Below are 26,498 nucleotides of genomic sequence, written 5' to 3' on the forward strand. Positions count from 1 at the left end.
GGTGGGGAGTGGTGAATGGGGAGGGAGGCACGAGGCTGGTGGAAAAAAAAATCTTGGGTGCAAAGCTGACATTTCTGTCTGAGGTGAGGCATGCTTTGCTGATGCCACACATGGAATGTTTCGGAAGTGTCAGTAATAAATACTTCTATCAGGAATCTTCATATTCCACAGCTCTACTTAGCAAACCCCAAGGAGACTCATACAAAGACATAGCTGTCAGGGGCTAATTTGGGATCTGAAAACGATGGTGGTTGTCAGGCATCTTTCCCCATGTGTGATATTTATCTTCTTTCACAAACAAACTGAGTGCAGGGTTTTTAATTAATTTCCAAGTGTCTCCCATGGTAATTCTCTCTCTAATATATTAATACAATGATTTAAGCCTTCATTCAGGAGCAGACTTTCGGTTGAAAATCACCAAAGGCTTAGATGGTGTTTAGTGTTATCAATAAGGTACACGTTCGTTGCTTTGCAGGGAATCAATAAAGCGGCCCTTTCCTCGTTTTCATTTTTAGAAGCATCAATGGGTTTTTTTTTTTTAAATCTCTTTTAAGTATATTAAGGAAATCATAGGACCGCTGATTTTATTTTTCTCCTTTTGATTGGAGGGAGCTTTCAGGCTGTTTCTCTTATTGTTTGTAGAAGATGTGTGCCAGGAAAAGCTCTCGATTTGATGATGAATGAATGAATTTTTGAAAGTGTTCCCTTCAGAAAAAAACGTATTATATTATTATTATTTTTTTTAAAGAACAAAATTCTCAGAAAAAGACCACAGAAAGGGTCACACTATGGAAGCAGGTAAATCAGGCAGTTGAACAGTGAGTTGAATCAGCCTTTCCCTGCCCGAGATTCCTCTCAGTACAAAGAATGAAATAGAAATAATAACAAATTGAAGGTATATTATTTGTTTCTCAAACAGTATATTTCACAAAAAAATGAGTGTGTGTTAATTGGCCAGATTTAAACATTTCATGCTGTATCCATAAATCTATATTCTCGAAAGCATGCTGTATACGATACAATTTTATCCATCAATTAAAATAAATGCATTTGAGAGGGAAAACTTCGAACGAAAATGAAAGTGACATCTATCATAAAAGCTACATTTAGAGTTTTATTTATTTATTTTTGGGCATACTTACATCTTTAATATTATTTTACTCTTGGCTCAAAGGTTGCCTCAAATTTCATAAGAATTTTTTCCCCTCATTTCACCTTTAGCATATTTGATTACTGGGTGATAGGGCAGTTCTTGAATAAATATTTATCTTTCTCTGAAAAAGGCAGTCAAAAATCATTAGAGAAATTACAGCAATAAAAGAAACTCCCCAGAATTTATATGGGGCTTTTAATTAACCTATAATTAAAATTTAAATCCTTAGAAATTCAGGAAACTATCTCTTATAGGTCTGGAGATTAAACGTGTCTTTTTTTTTTTCTTTTTCCCTGTGTGAGAATTTCACTCTTTCCCTTTCCAACCTGTCACATGAACATTTCCTCTAGATCCATTAGGCAAATTTAATAACCAAATATCTATCTAGCGAGAAACGACTTTTTAAAGTTCAGCTGCCCCGTGAATAATTTGTATCCCTTCACCCCTCACCCCCAGCCTGGCTGTGTGTAGGCTCCACAGAGTCAACCTTTTAAGCACAGATTGATCCTGGCAGCTTTTATTTTATGTGATTTCCAAGGATCGGTCTAGAAACGCTTCTTAATTGAAATAGTTCTCTTCCTCTGGCTTTTATTTTATTGTCCTTTCCTTCTTGACATCTTGTACCTCGCATCAGAAGCTATTTTAGACACATGAAATGACAGCTTCCTCGGAGTCCGACTATGGATCCTTATAGACCTGCACTTCCTCAAGCAGGCAAGTTGCTGGCGCCAGCTTCAGAGAAGCTTCCCCGGCATGATGGGCGAGTCACCTAGAAACGCAACCTAAACTGCAGGTTAATCATCCGGCACTGGCTCGTGTCAATTCTCCCCTGCCCTGCATCCTACCAAAGAGCAAAAAAAGCCAAGAACTATTTTCTCTGTGCTATTTAATTTAACAGAATCTGGGCTCAACTTTAGTCAGAAATTATATTTCCTCTCGGCTGGGATGGAAAGGCTACTGTAATTTAGTAGTGTGTTGTAAAGAAGATCCGATGCAACCTCACAGCATCTTTTCGCCTCTTCTGTATCTTTTCCTGGATGGGAGAACACAGAGTGGTTGCTATGTGGCTCAGGCGAGCACAGATAACCCGTGTGTTACAGAGTAGAGAAGGGTTATTTGGAAACAATGTTTTTATATCAGGAGTAGAAATTAAAAAAAAAAAAAGGAAGCAAGATACAAAAGTATCATAGTGAGAGGCCAACAGTTCAGTGGAGCAGACCCATCCTCACCAGAGCTAGAGAGCAAACATCTCTTAACCGGATGGTAACAAGATGCGTATTCTCCATTTGTTTTTCGGTTCTACCTGAGTCTTTGTAACTTTACAATGTAAGATTCAGAAATTGGAGCCAATTACCATAATATGTGGTGGTTTGCTGGGAACATGTTCTACCTCAGACAGTTAAAAGGGTTTACTGCTATTAGGAGCATGTTAATGCCCTTGATAATGTCTCTACTTGCTTTGTAATGTCTCTTGCTGAAGTATAGAATTCTTTTATCTTCTTATTACATTATGCAAAAACTTGAATTGAAAAGATATTTGCAGGAACATTTAAAGTAGTGCATCAATCAGCTTCAAAGAAGAGAAAATGTTCTCGGAATAGCTTATAAAAGGATAACTGTCACTTTTATTTTGGGTGAACAAAGGCGACAATGCAGAAAGCACTTTATTGTAAAAGCACACGGTGCGATTCAATAAATATGCCGTATAAATATAAAAGAGAAGAGAGTTCATAATTATCTCATGACTTAAGCGTAATTTAAGTAATACTTTTAAAATGCAGCCGGCGATGAAGTACTCTTGCTACTGGGTCCTGAGTTCTAGCCTGTGAGTCCCCGTGAGGTGATAACTGTCTTTGATAACATAGGATTTGAATGGATTAGTCATGCTCTGTTTTTAATACTTCTCAGAACGACACAGAAAGGAGCGTGTGGGGAGAGCATTAGCAAAAATCTTAACAACCACTTAATGGCGTAAGCTCCTCAAAATAGGTTTCCTTATGTGCATGTCATTCAGTGGTTGCTCTTCCTGTGGCTGCTGCTAAGGCAGCTTTGGATTTGGGTTTAGCTGTATTGTCAGTTGGGTTAGCATTCCAGATGTTTCCTGTGTAGTAAGAGAAGTCTGTCTGCAGCATCGTTTCCAGACCTTTAGAATCAGGGCTGCTTTGATGCTGTTCCTTAAGGATGCTCACACCTTCTTTAAAATGAAAGCTTTTTTTTGTTTGTTTGTTTTAGCTTTATAAGCATGCTTTTGAAGCTCAGTTCTCTAATATCTTTCCCAGGTATTAATCCTTAAACTGATGATAAATGGTGGAGAGATTATGCTGTTCAGTAAAGCTTATGAAGCTACAATCTGAACTTTATTTTTATTTTATTTTATTTTTAGCACTGGTATGTGAGTTTAGAGCCTCTAATACACTCTAGGCAAAGGTTCTTAGGCTAAAGTCACGTCCCTAGACTGAACTATCTGTCTAAAGGAACTACTCAGATATGGCACCTGGAAAGCCTAATATACATGTTCACAATGGGAAGAACCATACACAGAATCCAGATTTTTCATAATGCATGTTTCTGTCTATATAAATGTACATCTAGGTGTGGAGAGTCAGGTCCTATATGCAGAAGCTATGCGATGAGTGTCTGTTGATGAAGGTTAGAGTATTAAAAAAATCCTAATCAGCAAAACTGTATCTCTATTTTCTGACCTAACAAAAGGATTATATATAGATGCCTTATTAAATGTAGTGATATAATCTTTTCCAAGGCTCAGATTCTTCCAAGATTAAAAAAAAATTCATTTGAAGTCAAATATAACCAGGCTAATTCACTCCCTCACGCCACTGTGCTTAGGAAATTATACTAATGCTATGACATTTCTGAGAAATAATGCTCATTTATTTAAAAACTACAAATATAGAACCTTATAATAAGAAATCAGCTCATGGCTTTGTGACACCATTTTGCTCACATCTTATTTCTCATAGCTATTGTACACAGTATCCAATTCATTAAAATAATTTTCTCCTCATTCCAGTGGGCCTCACACATTCTCTGTGGAGCATTATTCAGCCACACCTCTCAGAGATGCCCCATTTTCTCATCACTCCTTTCTCTTGGCCTGCTTGGGAACACTCTCATTTTGAGAGTACAAGGGAAATTATCTCATAAAAGAAATTTAATAACAACAAAACTTCTGAGATCCTGAAAATACAGACTTCTTAAGTTATTGAACTATGGGAAAAGCTGTAATTTATAGCCGGTAAGTTAGAATGTTGTACACATCTGTGTACTGTTTCAGAAGATAAAGGTTGTTACCATAGCAACTGCCAGGCTTCGTGCCAGGCTTCGTGTTAAAAAACAACAACAACAACAACAACAAGTCTTCCTCCTCGTGGCTGCTCCCTGGTGTTCAAGGATCCCCATCTCCTCTTCAGTATTATAAGTTTTTTTTTTTTTTTTTCTGTTAGCGCTCTCATTTCCCCTCATTTTCATTTTTAATACTGTTAGCTCAGTCAATAAGTTTGCATAGCACAGCTATGATCTGCGAAGACATTTTCTCACTCCACTCGCGTTTGGCTAATGTTTAAGGAATTCTAGGTATAGAAATATATCTATATCTATATGTGGTAAAGATATGTTTAATTACTGTGAATATGACACATAAATGTACCTGCTGACATTTTGTTTGTTTGCTCTGTTGAGTCTTTCACAGTTTTGAATTACATGACCATTACAGTATTTTGCCACTTAAAAAAAAAATCACTCAGAAGTACATATTCACTCTATAAATGTTGTTTTTCACTTAAAAGTTTGTGCAGCACTTTCAATCTCATTTGAAATCAGCCATAATTTAGATAGTTTTGAATATTTTATTTTTACTGCATATTTTAATTTTTTGAGGATTTCATTCATGAGTACTGTATTTGCATAACTTCCACCCTCTACCTCCTCCCTCTCAGTTCTCCTGTTTCCCTCCCATTCATTATCATTTGCTTAATCTTCTTTGTCACACACGCACATATATGTATGGACATATGTGCATATAAATATAACCAGCTGAGCCCAATTAGTAATGTTCATATGTGTTTAGGGCTCACTGCATAGGATTAGATAACCTCTCAGCGGGGCTTGATATTTTATGATGTTAGGTTTTGTTTTTTTTTTTAACACAGGATTTCTCTGTGTAGCATTGGCTGTCCTGGACTAGGTTTGAAGACCAGGCTGGCCTCGAACTCATAGAGATCCACCTGCCTGAGCTCTGGGATTAAAGGCATGCACCACCATGCCGGGCATGATGACAAAAATTTATCTACTTAAAAATAATTGAAACTAGATGTTGATGGCTCATATCTATAACCCAAACGCATGGGAAGCTAAGACAGGGGGGCCATCCCTCAGCTTCAAGATCCACCTTGGGGGATAGAATCAGATATTCTCTTTAAAAAATAAAAAAGGAAAAGGAAAAAAAAATCAGCTTATGACTATTTGTGACATCATTTGCTCACATATTTTATTTCTCACTGCTCTTGTATACAATACCTACCTCATTAAACTAATCTTCTCCTCATTTCAGCGAGCCTGGCACAGATTCTCTGTAGGGCGTCATTCAGACACTACTCTCAGAGATGCTCCATTTTCTCATCACTCCTTTCTCTTGGCCTGCTGGGGAACACTCTCATTTTGAAAGTACAGGGAAAATTATCTCATAAAAGAAATTTAATAACAACAGATTTCTAGTCTTTCTTGGAGGATAGTACTAATTACTTTTCTTATGAGTGTGATGAAATACCTGAGAGGAGCAGCTTAGGAGACGGGGTTTGATTTATTTTATTTTTCCCTCCTCGCTTCCAGAGAATACATCCTGCCAAAGAGGGGAAGTCCTGGTGTGCTCTGGTCTGTGATAGTCTGAACTTCCTTATATCTTGTTAGATCAGAAAACAGGGAAGCTGGGGTTGGAACTGAAACTGGAAACCACCTTCAAAGGTTGCTCCTAGTAGCCAAATTCAGCTGGAAAGACCACATTTCTTAAAGGCTCTGCAACCCCGCAAAGCATGGCCACCAGTCGGGGACCAAGTGTTTGAATACACTAGTCTGTGGGAGGATGGTCCCGTGACAATGGGAAGCGCCCCCCAAATAACAGGGCTTACAAACAGTTATAAAATCTTGATTGCACTTTTATTTATTTTTATTTCTGTTTCTTTTTTATTTGATATGGGATCTCAAGTAGGCTAGGTTGACTTGGAAACTCATTATGGAGCTAAAGACAGCCCTAAATACCCAGTCCTTGGGTCTTGACCCACCAAATTCTGGGATTACAGACCTGCTCCTGTCTTGCATTCTCAATTTTAATTTCCATATAAATCCTATTGGTTTTATAGGTACAATAATGAATCAATAAATGGGGAGAGGATAACAATGGAATGGAGAGAACCCATTCAGTACAGCTGGGTATGAGATCAGAATGTCCAACTGGTTTGAAATAAAAGCCTGAAAAACAGCTGAACGTTAGAAAGATGGTATTTGTTGCTTGTGGAGGCCACAGTGTAGCAAAGGTCTCTGAAGCACAGACATATTTGGGATGATGGATTTTATTGTACATGGCAACGTTACAGTTCAGAGTCAAGATATTATTGTCATCATTGATATATTTTATGAGGTGGATGCTTTCTGAATAGTATTATCACCTGCATTTGCTTTTACACAAAGAAGATACTAGGCATTGGCTTTCTTTTTTTTTTCAAAAATTAATTAATTTATTCACTTTACACCCTGACCTTAGCCCTCTTGCTCCTCTCCTCCCAGTACCATCCTCCCTCCCTCTTCCCCCATCCCCTCTCCTCTTTTCCTCAGAGGAGGGGAGCCCTCCTTCACCAACCCACCCTAGCTTATCAAGTTGCATCAGGACTGAGTGCATCCTCTTCCCCTGTGACCTGGTGAGGCATCCCCGCCAAGGGGAAGTGATCAAAAAGTAGGTGACAGAGTCCATGTCTGAGACAGCCCCCACACACTTTACTAGAGGACCCACATGAAGCCTGAGCTGCCCATTGGCTACATCTGTGTAGGGGGCCTAGATTCAGTCCATGCATGGTCCTTGGTTGGTGCTTCAGTCTCCATATGCCTCTCTGGGCCCTGATTATTTGGCTCTGTTGGTTTTCTTGTGGAGCTTTTGTCATCTCCAGGTCCATTCATCTTTCCCACAAGACTTCCTACACTTCACCCAGTGTTTGGCTGCTAGTCTCAACATCTGTTTTGGTCTGCTACTGACTGGAGCCTCTCAGAGGACAGATATGCTAGGCTCCTGTCTGTGAGCATAACAGAAATCTATTAATAGCATCAGGGGTTGGCTCTCTCTTATGGGGTGGGTGTCAGGTTGGGCCTTGGTTGGACATTCTCTCAATCTCTGCTCTGTCTTTATCCCTGTATGTCTTGTAGGCAGGGTAAATTGAGGGTTGAAGATTTTTAGGGTTCGTTGGTGTTCCCCTCCCTCCTTTCTAGTTAGAGGATGGCCTCTTCAGTCTCCACGATCCCTGCTGCTAGGAGTCTCAGCTAGATTCACCACCACATCCTCCCAGAACCCACATTTTCTTAGGCCTCCAGCTTGTCACAGAGACACCTCTGCCCATGGTTTCTCTTCTCTCTGCAGGCTCTCTGTCCTCCTGCCGGCCACCCACTGTTCTCCTCAGGTCTGATCTCCACCCTCATTTCTCTCTGCGCTCCCTCTCCTACCTTGTTCCTTTAGCTGTCTATTCTCTTTGCCCTTCTGAGTGAGATTTTTTTTTTCAATGCAGTTTATTCAGGAACCTTGAACAATCATCTGACCCCGGGAAAAGCCAGCCCACAGCTTAAATAGCCTCTGGGTAGCCAACCTTAGCGTGCCACGTGGGCAATGCAGATAGGTCCACATACATGGAAGCAAGCCAGATCCTCGGCCTTAGCCAAATGTGGAGTTGTTCATGACAGAGAGCACTCACCATCGGGAAGGTGGAAGGCGGAAACCAGCTCCTTCTTTAAGGCGCGGTATTACGCAGCTCTCTACAGTTCCCCCTTTTTGTTTTAGACGCATCAGGCAAGAGTGGAGGTCTGATCTCTGATATTAGAAATAAATTGGGACTTTGTACCGATGTTCATTTAGGTGTCATCCACCCAAAGAGCATCAGACCAGTCCGATACCTTTTTCTCAGAGGCGGGACCTGGGGCATCAACCCGCATGCAATCAGACATGCTCTTCTCTGGGTTGAAAGCGGCTGACCCTGAGTGCAGTGCTTAGCCTCGCATCCTGAGCGTAACATTTTAGCTTTTTATGGTAGCCAACCATGCTTGGGGAGACTGTCCTGCTTCAATGGCTGTAAAGGCCTGAATGATCATGGCTGCATTACGCTGTTGTGAGACTCTAATCTTGCATAAATACCACAGGCAAACCAAGGAGACCAACACCAGAAGGCCTGCTAACACTCCCATGCCCGCCCATTCCTTCAGATGATTCATGTTTGCAGCAATCCATGATGATAATCCTGTGGCTAGTCCTGCGTCCACTCTGGTCAAATTTACCGTGACAATGGCCACTCTCAGCTGCTCCATCGTAGTATTGAATTCTCCAGTCCAATTACCTAAAATATAGCTAGACAATTGTTTAGACAGATTTGCAGCACGGGAAAGATTCTCATGTTGTATGCTAGTGACACAAAGTCCAGCATACTTCCATTGACAGCCAAGTTGAGCGATTTGCCATAGGGTATCAATTTGGCCCTGCACGAGGTCAATCCTCTGAGTGAGATTTAAGCATCCTCCCTTGGGTCCTCCTTATGTCTCCTTTGGGTCTGTGAACTCTAGTATGTTTGTCCTATACTATATGGCTAAAATCTGCTTATGGGTGAGTACATACTGTGTGTGTCTTTCTGGGTCTGGTTCACCTCTCTCAGGGTGATCTTTTCCAGTTCCATCCATTTGCCTGTATTCCATTGTGTAAATGTACCACAGTTTTGTTATCCATTCTTCAGTTGAGGGGCATCTAGGTTGTTTCCAGAGTCTGGCTATTACAAATAAAGCTGCTATGAACATAGTAGAGCATGTGTCCTTGTGGTATGGTAGAGCATCTTTTGGGTATATGCCCAGGAATGGTACAGCTGGGTCCTAAGGTAGAACTATTCCCAATTTTCTGAGAAAGCATCACTGGGTTTCTTTAAAACAGCTATCTCTGAATCTTCACAGTGGTTTTATGCCATAAAACTATTTCATCTATCACAAAAACAAATACTTCTGGTGAAAAAGATGACAGAATGAATTATACTTCTCTTTTCTTAAAAAAACTTAATAGTTAATCAATAAACATTTATTAAACATCTACTAGGGCACAGTTCTTGGGATATAAAGATGGATATGTGAGTGTCCCTGCCTCCAGCGACTTGGCACACTTAATCGGTGTGAAGGCTCACAGTGAGCTACTGCTGTGTGGGACCTGGTTTCCTCAGGCCTCACCAGTCAACCACACAGGACTAGTAACCAAGATCCACATCCACAGAACACTTCCTCTCTTAGAGATACTTCAGCAGGGCTTTGCAATGTACTAACACAATAGTACCTCATGGGTTTTACTGGCAAGAAACTGAGGCAGAGAGAGTTTGAAAAACTTGCTTAAGACTGCAGGGTTGGCCAGCTTGTTCACCTACCTGCCACAGTGCATCCTGACTTCTATCTGCGCTGCTGCCATCCCCATCCTTGGCACGTTCACACTCTCACTGGCTTCGTGGAGGCTGCCTGACTGTCACCTCACTGCCTTTTGCTGGTCTCACCTCATAGTTTCCAAAGTGTCTTTTAAAAACACAAGTCAGACCACATCTCTCTCCTGCTTTGAACCTTCCAGTTGGTTCCTGTTCTGCACAGAATATAACCTATGAATCTATGCTCCTTTCCATGGTCCACAAGGCCCCGCGGAGCTTGCCACCCTCTCTCCCCCTTAAACTCCCAGTGCCATTGTTGTCAGCCACGCTTCCTTCTACGCCTTAGGCCAGAGGTCAGCACATTTTTCTAACAAGGGTCGGACAGAAAATTATTTCTGGCTTCGTAGTCACATAGTCTTTAGTGTGTGCATGCATATAAAAGTGTGTATGTGCAAGCAGATGAAAAACCGGAGGACAATTTTGGGTGTTCCTTGGGTGCTGTCTCCTCTCCCTCCCTCCCCAAAGATCCCTCATTTGACCTGGAACTCAACAAGTAGGCTAGTCTGGCTTGTCAGCATTCCCCAGGGATTCTGCCTGTCTTTGCTTTCCCTATCAGCCCACCCCCAAGCTTACAAACCTGCCTGGCTATTTTTAATGTGGGTTCTGGGGATCAAACTCAGGTCCTGATGCTTGCACAGCAACCACTCTACTGGCTGAGCCACGTCTCTGTCTCCAGCACAGGCTTTTCAACTCTGCTAGCCAAGCACAAATGCAGCCACAGATACTAAATGAACAAATGGATGAAATGAGTGAGGCCAGACTCCCATAGAACCTTGTTTACAAAGATAGCAGCCTAGCTTGGTCTATGGACTGTGAGTTGTTGGCTCCTCCTTTAGGCTCCTTTGGATCCTCCCACCTGCTGAGCCTTCCCTACCTCAGGGTCCTGCCCTGTCTCCAGTTCCTCCCAACTTTGTCCTGACATTGAGCCCTCACTCTGGATGGTGCGTTTTTGGCTGTAATGTCTAAGTTGTTCCATTTTATTCTATTGCTAGTCATCAGTATGTGTGTCTTCCCAACTCTCCTACAGCAACACGCTCAATAACTCATTTGCTCATTTGCTCATGGTCTGTGCACCGTCAGGTTGGTGCTGTACATGGTGTGAGGAAGAATCTCTTCAGTGTTTCTCTTTCAGGTATTTCCAGCAGACAGAGCAGGGTCAGTGGCATGGCTGTTCAATCCATGACTCACATGACTAAAACACAAGGCCCTGAATGCAAACCATACACTTTTAATGATTTCTCAACATTCCCTTCTTGTGACTAAGGTCGGGCTAGGGATAGTTTGAGGGTCTTGTTATGCTGCCCTTACAGAGGACCCTTCATGCTGGCAAATCCCATCTTCCACACATTTCTGAAGACCCAGGAAGTTGCTCCCATGAGCCTGAGTTAGGCTGATGTCTTACCTAGGCTGCCCACCGTGCCTTGACCTCTGACATCTAGCTGTTCCTGCCTTTGCTGACACAGTTTCAGGGTGTCACCATTTCCTGTAGACTCCTTTGTCACTTCTACTGTCACTTGAGCATTCTTTGAATACCTTGGGTGTTTTATAATGCTCCCTCTGGGAGCCTCAGACACCACCCTGAGATGACAATTGCTTCTGGTAGACGCTGCTACTTCTGCCAAGTACTGAGTTTCCTTCTATGGTTGCTTTTGTCATGCCTAGGCCTTCTAGATGCCACCATTTCAAAGACCCAATTCTCTTCCAGGCAATAAGAGAGTAGGGGAACAACACTCTCTTTTTGTGTTTTTCTTGACTTGAAATGAGTTTTTGCTTGTGCCACACTAACTGAAGAGTTTTCGGTCTTTACCTACCTAGCACCACTCTTTCCAGATATAATAACTGCTACTTACATAATGTTTGCTGTGTGTCTGGCACTGTTGGGAGAGAGCTTTGTCAATATTAACTTGTGTAATCCTCACAATAGATTGATGAGGCAGAAGTACCCTTGTCCTCATCTCCACAGAGGCCAGAGAGGTTAACTGTCTCACTCAAGGCCACCAGTAAGTGGCAGAGTTGAGATCTGAATTCAAGTGGTCAGCTTTAGAACTCTTGGTCTTAACTACTCATCTATAACGAAGGGTCTAGATATGTACCCATGGGACATGGCTGATTTTGTACTGTACTCTAAGTCTTTCTAATATCACAAATGGGTTCCATACATTCTTACTCAGTTCCTTCAGAGCCTCATGTGCAGAGGTTCCTCTGTGTATAGTAAGAGACGTGTTAATAGATCTGAGTAGTTATTCCAGTCCTCAGGCTGACACGAGGACTTTTTCCTCCTCCCTCAGTGGGATGCTAAGATAGCTTCTTAAAGAACTGTGCCTCTAACTTGAAGAAACTTTTCAGGGAAGGAAGTGAAGTTTGAATTGCAACCTCAAAACGGGATATACTTTTGAGAGTAGGGGACTTTGACAAACAACATAAACAAACCAGGGAGCCATTTCAGACTGCATGGCACATAGAACAGGAACCTGGCCAAGGGAGATGCAGCCTATTTCCATTTTCAGCTTGTTCCTTGTGACACAGGACACTGAGAAGGGGAATGGGTAGGACTTTGAAGAGTGCTGGTTCTCACTCAAGAATTTTGACTTGAGTAACTAAGAGACGGTGGAAACTAGGAGCAGTGACTTATGAGAGCTAAAGATGGAATTCTCCAATACTCTATACTGATGTTTCAGTATACGGCTCAAAGCCTCCACAGTGTCTGCTTCATCTGTGGGACTGTGTGCATTCACCTTTCAGAATGTTAGCTGCGACGGAACCTCACTGCATACTTCTAATGTGAACTAATTATTTACAAGCCCAAACTCAGTGTTTCTTCTCAAAACCAGTTGCATTTTCTTTTTCATTCCTTGTGATAAAGGGTCCCCTCTCGACACCTGTGTCCACCCCATTCTCTAGCAGGCGTGAAACTGATTCTTGAGTACCGGTCCATGGTATGATTTCATGAAGTTCTAGAACTACTGTCCTAGAGGACCTCTCATGCAGACGATGCCACGCCCGATCCTCTTGAGTAGTTTCATCCCGGTTAACCATTGTTCTGGGGCCCTTCTTTATGTGTTCCTTTCTTGCAACGGTGAAGAAGTGAAAGCGCAAAGTCTTAGTCTGGGAGGCTGCCTGCCAGACAAGGTCATCACCACTTATGGGAGTCTTCACCTTTACGGAAACCCACACAGGCAGTCACTTACATTTCAGTTCACTTAGCCTCGCCATACTCTCTTGAGGGGCACACTTAGGGAAGTCCTGCTGCTGTGACATCACAAGGTAACAGCTGAAGTGTGTGGTCCCTTTGGGGATCAAATGTCCAGTGGAAATAAACGAGCTTCTCCTACTGAAATTAACCTTGGAATGTTGTCAGCTCAGACTGAAATAAATACGTAGACTTATTGTATTCCTGCCGGAACAGAAGTCTTATTCTTCGTCAGTTTACGTAAAGCCTTGGAGGGACAGTGAATCAGCCATTCTGTTCTATGTGTCTCCTGTCTCTACCCGTGTTCCCCTGCCTCCCCAAGGTGGGTGATAGGGAGTTTCCCCACATGGTGATGAGTCACACAGAAGAGCTGCATGTTGCTTGATGAGCCTTTTGAGGGATTGTAAGGGAATAATCTATCTGAAGAAGACATTTAACATCTTTACTGTTTGTTCCTTGTTATTCTGATGGCTTTCAAGTTTTGAAATGGGAAGTCTTTCTTTCTTTCTTTCTTTCTTTCTTTCTTTCTTTCTTTCTTTCTTTCTTTCTTCCTTCCTTCCTTCCTTCCTTCCTTCCTTCCTTCCTTCCTTTCTTCCATCCTTTTTTTGTTTTGTGTGTGTGGGTATGTATGTATGTGTGTGTGTTTGTGTTTTTTGAGACAGGGTTTCTCTGTGTAACAGAGTCCTGGCTGTCCTGGACTCACTTTGTAGACCAGGCTAGCCTTGATCTGCCTACCTCTGCTTCCCTGAGTGCTGGGATTAAAGGCATGCTCCACCACACCCAGCTGAGGTGTTTTCCTTAACTGAGATATTTAATGATTTTGTGGCTGAAGGGGTTGGGGAATCCTGGAAACCATCTTATTGCATTTCCTGCTCTGCAAGGACCTGTAGACCCAGGAATATGATGCGAAAGTCTATCCACTCTGATATTTTCTCTAAGAAGCGTGGCTGCTATAAAAAGAGGTGTAATGAAACGTTCAAGGGATGATTAACTTTCAGTGATTACACTACATTTCCCGTAGTTGCCCCTGGAAATTTCAGGACAGGACAAAGAACATCAAATACAGAGCTTCTCAGAATCTCCAGCTCCAGGATCATCCCTTTCTACCCCTGTGCTTTTATGACCTTTACTCTTCCCTCAGCATCCGGTTGCTTTAGCCCTCATGACAGCTCTGTTACCATTAGCAGCTCATCTCAGGCCTGCATGAGAAGGAAACCCAGGTTATAACCATTTGTCACCTAAGCATCTCAGGGAATCAGAAACATAAAGCTTCTGTCAGTTACATCTAAATCTCAGAAAACAAAAAACTTTATATAAAAAGAAGTTGAATAATGAAAAATACATCAATTCATCAGATGAGACATGGGAAAAGAGGAAACAAAGGAAGGGGAGAGTTGAAGGAGGCAGAGCAGGAGACCAAGAGGAGAGAGAGAGAGAGAGAGAGAGAGAGAGAGAGAGAGAGAGAGGCGTGGAGGCGTGGAGATTGGGGCCTAGGACTGGCTGGTAATTGTGTTTCTACCTAGAGTCTCTGCACTGTTTCTCCTTTGTGAGAAAGCCTCATGCCATCCTGCCATCCTGCTCGGCCATGAGAAACAGCCCACACCATTTTTGGAGCTAGCCTGCCTTGAATGCAGACTCCTTGCTAGACCCTTGTATCTTCAAGAGATTGCTTGTCTTTCATCCTCCTGTATAGTTAAGAAAAGTTCTAGGGTGGTATTGTCTTCAGTCTTTTTGAGAAATATGTTCTGTGAATCAAGGGAAAAATGAAAATTAAAAACAATTAGATCTTCCTTGGGGTCTTAATTTTCTTCTAATTTTTTGAGAAGTACTTTAAAAAAAATTTAAACCTCAGCCTCTGAGATCACAGTTCCCTCAGCTTTACTTATTTATACCCCCCTCTTTCTCCTCCCTTCTTTCTTTCTTTTAATCCCAGCACAGAAAGTCGTGTCAGGACTGCTACATCTCTTACTTAATTGTTGTGTACCATTTGTGCTATTTTCCTGTCAATATTTTTCTTTACACGAATTCAAAATGGTGTCATTTGGTCTGATTCTAAGTCATAAGATTGGCAAAAAACACACGTGTGTGCTTTAAAAAGAATAAATGGACACCAATGAAAAATCTGGGGGATGTTGCACGTCTATTTTACTGGTCCGGCGGAATGATAAGCCTTCATTGTCAACTCTGTGGGACCTGGAACTGTCATGGAAACACACTTCTGGATATGTGTCTGAAGGTGTTTCTAGGAGGGTTTAACTGTGCAGGGCAGACCCGCCTTGAACGTGGGTGGCACCGTGGGTGGCACCAGCCCCATTCACTAGAGTCCCAGAGTGACCGAAGAGTTGAAATCAAAGCTGCTTACCAGCACTGAGTTCTTTGTGCCTCGTGAGGAAGGAGGCCTTGTGACTGGCTGCCTCATGCTCCATCTAGGGTGCCTTCTCACAGTCCCATGATACACTGTACCCCTTCTTAAGCTGTAAGCCAGGGTGCTCTGTGTCATGTGTTTGGTGGCAGCAGTGAGAAGCATAAATACTACACTCGGAAATGTCAGGCTCCTGGCACGTTACTTTAAATATACTTTTTGTGTTGGATTAGAGCTATCTAGTGCACATAAAAAAGAAAAGATGCAAAAGGATGAAAGGCCCTACTTACCAGTCACAGGGTAAAGTTTATTGAAAATATGGGATATTTTCTAAATGAATTACATTTACATGTATTTACCATCTCTCTCTCTCTCTCTCTCTCTCTCTCTCTCACTCTCTCTCTCTCACTTACATCCTTTCAGCATTTACATCCTAGATCTGAGTGATGGAGTTAGTATGTTGACTAAAAGATGACCCTCTGCAAAGGCACCGAAAAGCCAGTTCCATAAGGTTCTTCTAAATGGTGTTTCTTAAAGGGGGCACGGTAGTCTTCTCAGTTCTGTGTTTGTTATTCTTTGAAAAAACAGGGTTTCTGTGATTAAAAAAAGAATCATATTACTTAATAATAATCTCAATCAACTGAGTACCTTTGTGGTTTCTCAGGAAAAAGATGAATAAGATTATGTTAGTACTTCATAGCTTTGTGTTTGCCATTGAATTTCTTTTTCAGATTTCAGGGTAAACAGAACAAAGGACTACTTCTATAGTTCACGTTTTTCCTGGAGTATCTTCTGGTGTCTCATTATTTGGAGACGGTGGCAGAAAAAAGGATTAAGAAAATAGAATGGCACAGTTAATTGTGTGATTCACAGTAATAGTATTTATTATTATTATTGTTTTGCTTCTTTTTTTGGATGCCCCTCACTCCCAGGAAAGACTGAATGGAATATTTTGTTTTCCTTTTTCCTGTCTTAAAACTTGGCTGATGTGTCAGATGTATGTTCATGATAATCACAGTCACCATGACTTTTGGGGAATCAGCATTTGAGTCACTATGCCATAAAGAGGGCATTATAAAAACTGATCTTTATGTTCCAGGGCAATAGAAAGATTCTTTTGCCCTGAATACTAGTGAATAAATGCAGACTTGGTCCACAGACAGTGGGCAGTGGGCAGAGATTGTCTCTGGGAAGAATGACATGCCTTCAGCATGAAGATGCTACATGAAAAAGACATGTAATTAAGGGAGAGAAACTGGAGCCATTAAAGAGACTGTGATATGAAGAAAACATTGTACAGAGGATGTGACCAAAAGATCTTGGATGTGAGAGTGGAGGGGACTGAGACTGTTTAAAATTCCACTGCACATTCGTTCCCCGGGAAGAATAACATTCCTGTGTGATGCCACTTGCCATTCCATGTTTAGAAAACAATTAAAAGATACAAATATTTATGAATCACAGTGTATGTTGTAATCCTGTTTGGAAAACAAACACCGCCTCGTGCGATAGGCTCTCAGAGCTGGTTGCTGTTGGGATTCAGGGGTTAAAGCAAGCCCTTCAAAATGAGCTCGTGACTGCTACCCAGACAAAGAGATGCAACTCAAGAGAGACTGTGCTGTTTGCTTACAAGCTGTTGCCTTTGCCAAATGAGCATTTTAAAAGCCATTCAAATTAAGTTGAAAATTTGTAATTATATTTTCCCTTTTAATTGTAACTTATGCAAATGTTAGATTCCAGCTGTACAAATAATTTTCACTTCAGACTACAGCATTCACATTAAATCTAGCATGCAACACCCTAATGCAAGAGCCTTCCCGGGCAGATTGAGTAGTTAGTTTCAGATTGGAGTTGGCTTGATGAGTGATGGCTTCTGTGGCTTGAAGCCTGCAGTTATGTATAGATCATAGAGTGGCAGTTGGTCAAGAAGAGAGATACCTTTGCTATAATTTGCCAGAGATGATTCATGAATAGAATGCAAAGAATGACAAAACAGGCCAATCAGGGGAAACACACAGGACAAAAAGCCCTGCATGTCTCCAGTGAATGGACCCACATCTATGACTATGAGATAGGCAGCATAAATTGGACTCAGTGAGTCATTGAACAATAAAAAAACAAAACAGAGTACAGAATTGGGAATGGGGGACAAGAACGGATGGCCCTGTTAAGAGTTAGGGAAAGGAGTGTGTGTGTGTGTATGTGTGTGTGTGTGTGTGTGTGTGTGTGTGTGTGTGTATGATTTAAATGTTGTATAAAATTCTAAAAAGATCAATAAAATACTATATTTAAAAGCCTTGGATGTTTGGTAAGGTAGAAGGTGTAATTGATGAAGTGAGCTGGCAGTCTATCAGCTACAGGAAGAGAAGGTGTGTGGTCTCATGTGTTAACTGTCATGCCCTTTCAACCACTTTGTTGAAACAAACCAAGAAAGAAAAAAAAGGGGACAAATGCAGGAAACATGTTGTTCAGAGTTTTGATAAACCTGGGAAAGTTTTCTCCTTCTTTGTTCAGATCACAGAGTGGCTGTTGGTCAAGAAGAGAGATACCTTTGCTATAATTTGCTAGAGATGATTCATGAATAGAACACAAAGAATGACAAAACAGGCCAATCAGGGCAAGTACACAGGATAAAAAGCCCTGCATGTCTCCAGTGACATCCGGGGGAACAAGGGAACCTGCATGTCTCTTCTCCTCTCCTTTCCTCTCCTCTCCTCTCCCCCCCCTCCTCTCCTCTCCCCCCCTCCTCTCCTCCCCTCCCCTCCCCTCCTTTTCCCTCCTCTCCCCTCCTCTCCCCTTCTTTTCCCTCCTCTCCCCTCCTCTCCCCTCCCCTCCCCTCCCCTCCCCTCCCCCCCCCTCCCCTCCCCCCTCTCCCCTCCCCTCCTCTCCCCTCCTCTCCCCTCCTTTTCCCTCCTCTCCCCTCCTCTCCCCTTCTTTTCCCTCCTCTCCCCTCCTCTCCCCTCCCCTCCCCTCCCCTCCCCCCCCTCCCCTCCCCCCTCTCCCCTCCCCTCCTCTCCCCTCCTCTCCCCTCCTCTTCCCTCCTCTCCCCTCCTCTCCCCTCCCCTCTCTCCCCTCCCCTCCCCTCCCCTCCCCTCCTCTCCTCTCCTCTCCTCTCCTCTCTTCCTCTCACATTCTTTTTTTTTTTAACAATGCTCTGAAAGCAATGGAAAGAAGAAAATTTGTTTAAGTAATTCACTTCTTTGTTTATTAAGCAGACAAGTTCGTCAAGTTAGATGATGTGTGCACATTTACCGAGCTGGTGGAGACCCACACTTCATCTGTCAGCTAGGCAAACAAATTAGTACGGTGTAAGTAAGTTTTAGTTGTACACCCTGAATGAAGGTAGCACCTTTGAAAACTCAGGGGTTTTCAAGCCCTGCAGGAAGTACCCACGCTCTGTGCTTTCATCATTAAGCCAACTCTCAGTTGGAAAACCACACCCTCCTTCCTAACTGTGGGTACTTCCTATGCTTGCCCACAAAATGAACTTGGTCTCAGTTGGAAAATCATGTAGATTTTTCATTTTCAAGGAAGATACCTGGATAGGTCCCAGATAGAGATCAGAAAGTGTGCTGATCTCTGATCGGTTCTGATTAGTTAAAATTGACCTTCAAGCTATAGGAATTCTAAGATGACGACTCCACGGTTCTGAAAACTGACAGAGTGCGCTGTCAGTCCATGTACTTGAGGCCAAGGCCTGAATGGTGGGCAGGCAACACAAGGAAAAGCTGAAAAATCATGGCCGGAGACAACAATCCGAGAAAAACGAGGGAAAAAGCCTTCCAGTGGCTTGAACCATATTAATCAGGCTCACAGCATATTTTGTTTTGTAAGTAACTATGATAATGCCATATCCCATTTACTTTTGAGCCACTTTGGAACCTTAAATATGGCAAAGAAGTCTGTGCCATTAGGGTGGGCCTGTTGTTCTGTACACAATGATTTCCTACGGATAAACATAGCCATGCTTTTTCTTTGTGAACAGATTCATTCATTCATTAGCTCATATATTTACGGACTCATTTGGGAAGCATTTTTGGGGAGCAGTTGTTATGTGCCAGACAGCATTATACCAGATGCTGTACCAAATCCACAAGCCGCCCAAATGACGGTGCCACTTGACAATGTCTTTAAAGTGATAGTCTGGGCTCAGCTCCGGTTGGACTCTGACAGGGTAAGACAGAAAGATTGCTGGGGATAGACAAAACTTAGACTTAGTATTCCTCGGGAACCTGTGAAATGGGTTTCTGTCTGCCAGGAAGAGTTGTTACTTCCTTTATCTCCCTACCTCCAGCAGAAGGGGCTCCTTTGGTTCCTCTTAGCGGTACCTGTAACACACATCAAAGCTCTCGTGCTAGCTCCCAGGCTGTTCTGACTTGCACACCTTTCCAAACCCTGAAGCTACCTGCTCTCTTTAGAGCTAGTGACCTGCACCCCCCTCCACCTTTGCTACTCTCTCTGGAGAGGTAGCCATGGCAACTTTGAACTTCCCCAAATAAAGCTCCTTCCCACCCATGGAGTGGCCTACTTTGGTGGTTTCACTGTGCCCTCGCTTACAACTATGTGTGATAATGGGAATGCATTTTGACAAAGAAAAAAGTTAAATCATGCATTTGGTGAATATTTGTTGTGTGAATGTCGCTTTATGGAACCCAAGATTTTTTACTCCGGGTCTCAGACTACATTCAGCTGGTACGCTCATGTCCGAAGTCAGATTTATTCATCGATCTTTCTCTTTCTTGGAAGAGGGGAGGGATAGGAGGTTGTCAAGTAGCTCAGGTTGGCCTGACACTCAGGATGTGTCAAAGGATGAGCTGACCTTGATCCTGCTCTCTGCATCTTCTGGATGACTGAAGATGTGTGCCACTGCGTCTGTTTTGGGCAGTGCTCAGGATTGAACCCAGGTCCTTGTGCATACCAGAGAAGCACTCTACCAACAGGGCCCTTTTCGGGCCGTATCTCTTCTTTCTTCCATCCACGCCGAACATAGGCTCACAGGTTCAGACACTTCCTCTTCTGCATTTCACCGGAAGAGCAAACACAGAGCACAGAAAGGATGCAGTGTCTCTCCTGGTTGGGCCGTGGTTAAAAGAGTGGACTTTGGAGTTGACATGTGTGGCTCACGTACTGGCTTTGCTGTTCGGTAGTGTCCTTGTTAAACACTGCACTTTCTTAGAATAGGATGAAGACAATACAGAATGCTTTCAATGAAGATTAAACTTAAATGCAGCTATTTCTTTGACTTACCATTAAAACTGCGTTTAATATGCTTAACCCGCCAAACCCCATCGCTTGGTCCATTGATACACTACACTGTGTTACATGGCTGATGAAAAGTTGCAGCTGGCCCCACCCCAGCATCTCAAGGGTGTATCTGCCTCTTGCTACCAGAAGCGGGAGGTGTGTGTGGATCAAAATTCACAATTTGAACTAATGTTTCTGCTTAAATGCTATTGTTTTTGCACCTTTGTGAAGCTGAAAACAATTGTAACTAAAGATGCTAAGACTATAAAGCTGGCTATAAAGGCTTTACACCTCACAGGGCCCGACAGATGCTGGCTATTAGCAGCATTTTGTTAAAATTCTCTGTTCTCAGTGAGTTTCCATCACGAGCAAGGCCTCTTGCCTGCCCGGTTAACGCTTATCACAGGACTTCGCTATTGAGGAGACTCTTGCAGGGAACAGGACTTCGCTATTGAGGAGACTCTTGCAGGGAACAGGACTTCGCTATTGAGGAGACTCTTGCAGGGAACCTTCCGTGTCAGCTCTGGTTCTTAGGTACTGGTTTGGTTTGCTCCCAGACGGCAGCAGCTCCTGAGCTCCTCTGTGGCTACTTTTTTAAACAGATTTATTTGTATTGTTTTAAATTATGGGTAGGTGTGTGTGTTTACGTGTGCACATATGTGCACCTGAGCGCTGGTGTCTGCTGAGGCCAGAGGTATCAGACCATGGAGCAGGAGTTACAGACATTTGTGAGCTGGCTGACGCTGTGGCTGGGAACTGAGCTGGGCTCCTCTGAAAGAACAGCAAGTGCCCCAACCACTGAGATGTCTCTCCAGCCCGTGTGTGGCCACTCTCTAGAGGACACTGTAGGCATCGTCAGGAAGAAACCCAACCTTAGCAGACTCCTTGCCCCCAGGTAATGCTTTCCTTGAACTTGCTCTTTGGTGCACTCTCATGACCCTGTATTTTCTGCTTCTTTCCTCACTCCCTTCCTTCTCTCCATCTGCTCTGGAGACGTGGATACGTTTACATTAACTCTATAGATTCCGACTAGGGCTCTAACCTTTAGTAGTTCTTAAAATTTTTGTGCATGATTGATCTTTCCATGGCCTTGCCAGTGCCCTAGGATGCAGAACTCTGATTTATTTGTATAATCTTCCACTTTGATGAAACGCAGAGAAATGAAAAAAAAAAAAATCTGCCCTAAGTCGACGTCTTGGAGATCAGGAAGCAGGTAGATCCACAGTTAACTGTGTATTTATCCTGGAGCATATGCTAATCAATTATCTTTTCACATTTGCTCTTGGCAAAAGTAACAAGATATCCAGTCTTACGTTTTCTAAGCGGGCAGCCACCGACTTGCAGTGCTTATGTCCAAATGAGAGGGAGCAGCAAGATTATGTGAGAAGGATGAGATTAAAAAAATGTTAAGAAGTAGAATAAATTCAAGCCTTGAACCCCTATTAGGTATTTGGGTCAGGAATATGCCCACATAATATTATAGTACCTTTATAGAGTAGAATTGACAGTGTAGTATTTTCCACATCTTGAATTCTCTTCCTCCTCCTCCTCAGCACTCCCCTCCCCTCCTTTTATTCTTCCTTCTTTCTACTCATCTTCTTTTCCTTCTTCATTTTATTTGTTCTGACAGATTAAAACTCTCCATGCAGCTGAGGATGGATGACCTTAAATTTCTTAGCCTCCTCCCCCCACCTGAGCGCTGGGGTTCCAAGCGCCATCTACCATGCCTGGTTTTGTGGTGCTGGGACCCAGCCCAGGCCTTTACACACGCTATATATAGAAGCAGTCTTGTGTCTGCGCACCGCCCTTCAGTCCCATCTTGCTGGTGTTCTCTCCCCGGGAGACTGGTCTTTACACTGCTTCTTAGTCTATAGGACAACAGTTCTCAACCTGTGGGTTGTGGCCCCTTTGGGAGTCGAATGATCCTTTCACAAGTGTCACTTAAGACCATCCTGCACGTCGGAAATGCACATTGCGACTCAGAACAGTAGCAGTGAAAAATAATTTTATGGCTGGGGGGGTCACCACGACATGAAGAACCATAGTAAAGGTTCGCAGTGTTAGGAAGTTTAAGAAAGTCTGCTGCAGGACATAGAAGGGTATTATTAAAACGCTAATTCCTGGGCTTCTTGATCCAGGCATTCTGAACAACTAGTGAGTGGGGGCTGGGACCGGCAGTCAGGACCTAAGCTCCCTGGAGACTGGAGACCAGATGTGTTCACACCTTTCTTTGGCCTCTGCTCATGCTTCTGCGCTTTTTTTTTTTTTTCTTTCTGGCTAAGGGAAGCTGGTGTAAGAGGCAGTGCCTGGCAAGCAGATGCATCTGTGTCAGAGCTGTTTAGTCGGAATTCACAGGGCTGCCTAATAGACAGTGCCATGAGGTTGCTGCTGAGGGAAACACCTATGATTCCATTAATTATTTAGGGATCCAACATAGCCACAATTAATGAATTCGAATGTATTACAATGATCTTAATCAGAGGAACAGATGCAAAATGACAATATGATACACACAATTTTCCCCAAGCGAGTTGCACACCATTAAGGTCTGTTGCAGTCAGTGAATCCAGATGCTTCTACGCACTTACTGACCATGAAAGATCCCGGTTTCATTACATGAAAGAAAATAAGTTCATCCTGTCATCTCACAGAGTTAAAGTGGGATCCAATTCAGCAGCTGGCAAGGCGGCTAAGTTGGTTTGCAATAATCCTGCTTCCGCTCCAGGACTGGCTGAGTTGCGAAGTCTCTCGCATCCGGGCTCAGCGTTCACTTTACATTATCTTTATGCCTTCTCAGATGAGATGGTCTGTTCCCACTCCAAAAGCCTATGATGTACCTAACAAGTTTTATACAAACACCACATGAGAAAAAAGTGACCTACTTCCGTGGTGGGTAAATTCGTTAAGATCAGGGTAATGAAACTAAATCACCATGATAAAATGGGAAGCTCACAACTTCTCAAGGATATATACCAAAGAGATTGTCAGATTTCTGAGGTGAGCCAGGCTACACGTCACAGCATCTTTACCTTCTTGTCCTAGGAATCATAGAAAAGAAATAACGGGGGGCAGGGGCGGGGGCGGGGGTGGGGGCACCAAATCTGAAGAGTTTCTATATTAAAAAAAAATAACAAAAGCAAACAGAAGACAAATACAAACCAAAGATGTTGTAATCCCTGTAGGGACTGCCAAGGGATGCTGCAGTCATGCAGTGGCTGCACAGGGCAGACGAAGAGATGCAGTGAAGAAAGAGGCCAGGGGTAGCAAAGGGAGCAGGGAATAATCATTAAAGGCAAAGGAATCACTTGGAAGGTCAAAGTTCATGAACTTGCGCAGGACCTTTCTCCCTGAGAAAGAAAAACAACAAGATGTGGAAAACAGCAATCCATGAAACCCAGGCGCAAGTCTGCTATAGTATCGTGTGGAAATGGCTTTACCCGATTGGGGTCGCTGATGCAGGCATCCTCTCCTGGTTTGACTCTGAGAAACAGAGGACAGGGCTGATCGAAGAACAGGAAGATGAGCTGTGTTCAGAGGCAGTGATCTATTTCTGGGGCCAGAGAGAGGAAGGAGGCCGGCCACCTCTCCTGATAATAGATCTCTGCCCTTGGTTACCATCTCTTTCTGTTCCTCTCTCTGTGAGTGTGTGTCTGATGTGTGGTGCTGATGCAGGAGGATGCAGGTGTACCCGCTTTTAAGGTCTGAGTGTTGGGTGTTGGTTCTCAGCTTCTACCTGGTTGAGACAGGGTCTCTTAGAGACGACTGTGTGTGCTGGGTCAGCTGCTGGTTGAGTCTCAGGAGATTATCTGGTGTCTGCCTCCCAGCTGTTAGGAGAGGCACTGGGCGTTACAGACTGGGCTACTGGGTCTGGCTTTGTATGGGTTATAGAGTTCTGAGCTCAGATTCTTGTGCCTGAGTGCCAAGACCATCGGCCATTGAGTTATTTCTCAAAAACAGCTGGTCCGGGAAAATGTAGCTCATGTAGCACGGCTACGTTTGAAAAAATGGAATCAGTAGGAAGATCATGTGTAGAAACGCACACACACACTCACACATGATGAATCTACATGAATGAAATCCATCGTCTCATATGTTAACCTACAAAACTGAAACAAACAAATGTAAAAACCTGGTGGTAGGAATAACTAACATAAAAACAAGAAGAAGAAATCCCAGATAGAAGAACTACATAACGATCAAAAGAAATGCCAAACATTCAAAGGTACAGTTCAGGAAAACTTTCTGATGATAAAATATGTAACTCTGCCCCTCAAAAGAGCAAAGTATACACGGGAAAAACCAACCCAGACCATCACCAATAAGGAATATCCTAGTGAGATTATTTAACTTGGAAAAGTTAAGGAAGGCTGCTTTGGGCAGAGCGTTAGTTGCTGTGATAAAATATGCAATAACACATTCTTATGATAATAGCTCTTACATTATAAGAGACAAACTTTTGCTGGACCTCAATGCCAAGTTAATAATATACCCTGAGTTCACTTAAGATTTAAGACTGACATCCTGCTGCATATTCAGCTTGTTTAAGCTGTCTTTAAGAGAACGATGCACAACCAATCTGACTTGTCTTGGTTTTCTCTTGTAATCATATTTTATAACCTGAGCTAATGCATAACTTTAATCATGAATGATGTTTTCTTCCATGCCCCTGACCCAAAGGGAAGTGCACGTGTGTTTTTATGTGTGCTGTGATAATCATTTACAGAGAAGAGCAAACAGGTCAACATGATTTTATAAGACAAATATCCACCATAAATGTCAAAAGTGACATGGATGTAGGTCAGTCTGTCTGTCTGTCTGTCTTGTTGTGCTTACTTTTCTGAGTGCTTCTTGGTCAGTCAGAGCCAGGAAAGCTCAACCCCTTATAGAACTCTGTTAAACATTTTTCAAAGTATCCCTCATTTCTTCCCCAGCAGATGTTTTCTTTTCTGTTCAATAAACAGAAGCCAAGCCCTTTTGTTAGGGACAGGGCAGACAGACAGCTTTCAGGCTGGCACAGACTCAGATGAACAGAGCAGGCAGATTTTAGACAAGAAAGAACCATAAATTACAGCAGACAGAAGACACAAGGAGAAAAGGAGAGAATTCGAACTTGGGCTTACTCTTGGCTAAACTATTCCAAGAGGAAGGGCTTTAATTTTTTTTTCTTAAGTAGATACCAACACATTTTGGTACCTCTGGGTTTACCTTTAATGTGCTACATTGACACAAAGATACCGTGATAAAAACAGCTTCAAGGAGAAAGGGCTTATTTTGGCTTACAGTTCAAGTGGGATGGACCCCATCATGTCAGCGAAGCTGTTGTGGAAAAGAGGGAAGTCTGGTGGCAGAAGCAGGGAGAAGGCTGCTCACACGACGTCTGTTTCTGGGAAGCACCGGTGGGGTCAGGCTGTAAAACCTGGAAGTCCACTCCCTCGGTGACTTCTCCACAACGGCTCTGCTCCTGAACGTTCCAGAACCTTCCCAAACAGCACTGCCGGGTGGAGCACCAGTGAATGAGCACTAAATTCTCATGGAATGGAGAAAGCACGAGCAAAGGGGCTGCATGTACCTAGAGCTGTGCGTGGAAGACCCCGGAGCACACCTTGCCATGAGCTTGTTGTGTGAGTAGATGAAGAGAGGAAATCTGCCAGTTTCATGATGGGTTGTCCAGCTCACCAAAGAGCTCATAGCAAGCTTTCCTTTTGCAGGAAGAAACCTTCTTATTAGGACGGTTTTCAAGGTATGCAACGTAGTGAAAATAAGATAAAGAACTCATGTACCCACTGTCCAGCCTTAGTGGCTGTCACGGTGAGTTCTACCCAATTAATCTGTCTC

Source organism: Meriones unguiculatus, chromosome 10, assembly GCF_030254825.1.
Source record: "Meriones unguiculatus strain TT.TT164.6M chromosome 10, Bangor_MerUng_6.1, whole genome shotgun sequence".
Classification (NCBI taxonomy): domain Eukaryota; kingdom Metazoa; phylum Chordata; class Mammalia; order Rodentia; family Muridae; genus Meriones; species Meriones unguiculatus.